At 44.0% G+C, this 5,181-nt stretch overlaps 1 pseudogene; it reads right to left on the reverse strand.

Moving 5' to 3' along the window:
- Nucleotides 1-228: 228 nt before the first annotated feature.
- On the reverse strand, nt 229-4,044 carry LOC139397200 (zinc finger protein 431-like; annotated as a pseudogene).
- Nucleotides 4,045-5,181: the final 1,137 nt, after the last annotated feature.

Raw genomic sequence — 5,181 nt, forward strand, 5'->3', positions numbered from 1 at the left:
TTCAACTGTTCATAGATGACCAGCAGGGTCAAAGTGAAGAAAAAGGAATGCCAAAGTTCAAAACAGCTATTTATAATAAAGGAGCTTTTATTGAAATCGTATTAAAAGTAAAATAGTGGTATGTATTAACATATGGATTCAATTTGAATTGAATAGAATCAAAACTAACTTTTATTATAACAATTATAAAATTCTACATGATTTAATTGACAATATGAGCCCATGAAATAAGATACAAATAAGCGAAAGTTCATCGCGCACACAGCACAGCTGTATGGTTTCTCTCCGGTGTGAACGCGCATGTGCTTTGTCAGGTTTAGTCAGGTTTGTTGACTGAGTGAAGTTCATACAATATAGATCACAGCTTTAGGGCTTCTCTCCGGCGTGAACACGTCTGTGCTTAGTCAGGTTTGTTGACTGAGTGAATCTCTTCCCACACTGGTCACAGCTGTACGGTTTCTCTCCGGTGTGTACTCTGATGTGTATTTTCAAATCACCTGGATGAGCGAATCTCTTCCCACACTGGTCACAGCTGTAAGGCTTCTCACCGGTGTGTCTGCGCATGTGTACTTTCTGGGTGTTTCGTCGAGAAAAACTCATTCCACAGACATGGCAGCGAAAAGGTTTCTCTCCTGTGTGTGTACGCATGTGTTCATTCAGGGCCGTGGCATCTTTGCAGCTCTTCCCACATTGATCACAGCTGTAAGGTTTCTCTCCTGTGTGTACACGCTTGTGATTAGTCAGGGAACCTGAACAAGCAAAGGTCTTCCCACACAGACCACACCCGAAAGGGTTCTCTCCTGTGTGTGATCGCTCGTGCTCTTTCAACTTTGCTGGTGTATAGAAGCTCTTCCCACAGTCTGAGCAGAGGTAGGGCTTCTCTCCTGTGTGCGTTAGCTTGTGTTCAGCCAGGTAATCAGTTCGAGCAAAACTCTTCCCACATTGATCACAGCTACGAGGTTTCTCTCCTGTGTGTGTTCGCTTGTGTATAATCCGTTGTCCCGATGTACAGAAACTCTTCCCACATTGATCACAGCCATATGGTTTCTCTCCTGTGTGTATTCTCTGGTGTCTCTTTAGGTCTCCTAAATGTGGGAAACTTTTCTCACATACATCACAGCTATAAGGTCGCTGGATCACTTTCAAGACTCTCCCACTGAGCAAGCGACCGTTAGGGTTGTCCCCTGTGAAACAAAGACATGAAGTTAAGGTTCCTCACATGCACCAAAGTGGTGAAGTATCTTCCACATACAACACAGATGAGATGCTATACGACACTGAATAGTTACATTTAGCAAATTTGCCTCAATTAATAAATATTGACCAATCAATAAACTGCTACAGAAGCAGATTGTAGTCTAATACACACCATTGTTCCTACTTGATGACATCGAATCTGAATCTCCATATTCCTTCTCTTCTCCTCCTACTCTCGTAGTTCCACTCAGTCCCAGTGTTTTCCTGCAGTCAACCAGCCGCACAGACACCCTTTTCAAACCCAGTAGTAATGTGCCAGCGGGAGAGGCAGGACCTGGGGACTCGGGGAGAGGGTAGGCGGGTGGGAGAGACATGTCCTGAAAACCACAAAAAGGGACCCAGTATAAATCAGGAAGGAAACACTCTCCTACTGGTCAAGTCATTTAGAAACCTCAAGTCTCAGCAGTATTTCCTTGACTCCTCTCACTTCTCTGGGCCTCCTGCTATAAAATGCATTAAGGAGACTACCTGAGGTTCCTCCTTGGACTTTCTCCTCGAAATTAATATATAACAGGAGGTCCAGAGAATGAGAGGAATCAAGGAAATACTGCTGAGACTTTCTGGGAAAATACTCACACCCCTCTGCCTCTGCTCTGGGGTGTGGTTCTCTGGAGCTGACTCCGCCTCCAGCCCGTTGCTAAGACACCGATCCTTGTTTTCCATGTCCCATTCTTCATCGCAGTCTGCAGCATCATCATCATCATCAGACTGGCTGGGCCTCATGGGTGCCACAGTAGATTCTTCCTGTATCTTTCCTTTGTGGGTTCCCTCTCCACCCGCCTCGTTTCTCTCTCCGCCTGTGCGGGTTCTCTTTCCACCTGTGCGGGTTCTCTTTCCACCTGTGCGGGTTCGCTTTCCGCCTGTGCGGGTTCTCTTTCTGCCTGTGCGGGTTCTCTTTCCGCCTGTGCGGGTTCTCTTTCCGCCTGTGCGGGTTCTCTTTCTGCCTGTGTGGGTTTTCTGATGACTTGTCAGGTTTCCTGACTGAGCAAATTTCTTCCCACATAGATTACAGCTATAAGGTTTCTCTCCAGTGTGTTTCCTCTTGTGTTCAGTCAGCAGTCCTGACTGAGTGAATCTCTTCCCACACTGGTCACAGCTGTAGGATTTCTCGCTGGTGTGAATGCGTCTGTGTTTGGTCAGGTCCGTTGACCGAGTGAAGCTCTTCCCACATTGATCACAGATGCAAGGCCTCTCTCCTGTGTGTGTATGCATGTGTACATTCAGGTTGCTTTGTCGAGAAAAACTAATTCCACAGACATGGCAGTGAAAAGGTTTCTCTCCTGTGTGTGTACGCATGTGTTCATTCAGGGCTGTGGCATCTCTGCAGCTCCTCTCACATTGATCACAGCTGTAAGGTTTCTCTCTAGTGTGTACACGCTTGTGAATAGTCAGGGCTCCTGGATGAGAAAAGCTTTTCCCACACTGATCACAGCTGTAAGGTTTCTCTCCTGTGTGTACATGCTTGTGAATAGTCAGGGCTCCTGGTTGAGCAAAACTCTTCCCACAATGATCACAACTGTAAGATTTCTCTCCTGTGTGTACCGTTTGGTGTCTTCGTAGGTTTCCTGATTGAGTGAAACTCTTCTCACATCACAGCTATAAGGTCGCTGGATCACTTTCAACCCTGGAGCCTTCCCAGACGATAAGACCCTCCCACTGAGCGAGCGACCGTTAGGGTTGTCCCCTGTGAAACAGAGATATGAAGTTAAGGTTCCTCACATGTACCAAAGTACTTAACAATGACCTAGTGTTGAAGTATCTTCCACATACAACACAGATGAGCTGCTATACAACATTGAATAGTTACGTTGAGCAAATTTGCCTCAATGAATAATATTGACCAATCAATGAATTGTTGCAGAAGCAGATTGTAGTTTTTTTTTTTTTTTTTTTTGCTTCTTGACCCACCAATACAGATGTATCGAGTCACAACCAACCAATAAGGGTTGGGCAGTGAAAACATATACACACACACACTGCCATGGAACTGAAAGAACATGTTGCCGTTTTAAGATCATTTCCTACAATTCTACCCATTGTGACATGGGCTAATGCTGTATTCTTATGATTAAACATTAGAACTCTATCAAAGGGCCCGATTGTCTAGGAGCTTTTTCTCTTTCAAAGTTATTCATAGATCACAGCCTATTATTGAAAAGTATATATGGAGAAAAAAAAAGATATATATTATACATATTTTTTTTTCCTCCATTCTTTTTTTCTACATATTTTATTTTGTTTCAGTCGTTTACACTAACAGCGCTCTTCCATCCCGGAGATCTATTTATAAAATTTATTTTTTATCATTGCTATTTTCATCCCGTGACCCACATGGACCCCTGCCGCGACCCCATTCTTCTTACCCGTTTCATCATCATCAGACTGGCTGGAACTCTCTGGGGTATGCCTCTCTGGAGATGACTCCGCCTCCAGCTCGTTGCTAGGAAACCAATCCTTGTCCCATTCCTCGCCGCAGGTTGTAGCATCATCGTCGTCATCATCAGACTGGCTGGAACTCATGGGTGCCACAGTAGATTCTTCATGCATCTTTCTGATGTCATCTTTCAGTCGGAGTAACCAAGACATTCCCTGCTCCTCCGATTTGACTGAATCAGCATTTTCCCACATTTCCTCCATGATTTTACGTCGCAACGAGCGATGGTTCTTTCCTTTAGCTTGGGAGCCATCTATTCCACAGCGTTCACACAGGTGTCGTAAATTATCCTCCGTTAGAGGGTGTAAACTCTGTTCCATTTCTTCCAACAATGGTTCCTTCTCTCCACTCATGTTGTCCTGCTGGTGGAAACAACAATGCAGTCAATGGCAAGACAGCAGGAAGTCCATCTGTAGAAGAAGAAGACAGCAGGAAGTCCATACACTTTAGATGACCTGTAGAAGAAGAAGAGAGCAGGAAGTCCATACACTTTAGATGACCTGTAGAAGAAGAAGACAGCAGGAAGTCCATACACTTTAGATGACCTGTAGTAGAAGACAGCAGGAAGTCCATACACCTGAAGTAGAATAATGATACAACACAACACAGTATTAATACACAGTAAGGCTGGGTATGAGGTTCTCATCCCTCAACAGGTAAATGGCTGGGTATGAGGTTCTCATCCCTCAACAGGTAAATGGCTGGGTATGAGGTTCTCATCCCTCAACAGGTAAATGGCTGGGTATGAGGTTCTCATCCCTCAACAGGTAAATGGCTGGGTATGAGGTTCTCATCCCTCAACAGGTAAATGGCTGGGTATGAGGTTCTCATCCCTCAACAGGTAAATGGCTGGGTATGAGGTTCTCATCCCTCAACAGGTAAATGGCTGGGTATGAGGTTCTCATCCCTCAACAGGTAAATGGCTGGGTATGAGGTTCTCATCCCTCAACAGGTAAATGGCTGGGTATGAGGTTCTCATCCATCAACAGGTAAATGGCTGGGTATGAGGTTCTCACCTATCAACAGGTAAATGGCTAGGTATGAGGTTCTCATCTATCAACAGGTATATATGTAGTATACCCAAGATTGTGTTGGTTTGTCTTTTAGACGAGAGTAAATGGTAGGTGCTGCCACGGCTATTGTCCCAGTTTCATTGATTTCAATACAGTATTGATGCGAGTGATTCATTTCTGCGCACTATAGATTACATTAGAAAAAGCTAATCAATTTCAGTCTGGCGTGACCACTTGGTAAATGATGGTGTGTGAGTAGTTAAGATACTTGTATTTTGTTAAATAATAATGGAAAAATTGATGTAATACGTGTATCACTAGTCATTTTAAACAATGCCACTTTATATCATGTTTACATACCCTACATTACTCATCTCATATGTATATACTGTACTCTGTACCATCTACTGCATCTTGCCATCTTTATGTAATACATGTATCACTAGCCATTTTAAACAATGCCACTTTATATAATGT

This window comes from Oncorhynchus clarkii, unplaced genomic scaffold, assembly GCF_045791955.1.
Source record: "Oncorhynchus clarkii lewisi isolate Uvic-CL-2024 unplaced genomic scaffold, UVic_Ocla_1.0 unplaced_contig_13588_pilon_pilon, whole genome shotgun sequence".
Taxonomy (NCBI): domain Eukaryota; kingdom Metazoa; phylum Chordata; class Actinopteri; order Salmoniformes; family Salmonidae; genus Oncorhynchus; species Oncorhynchus clarkii.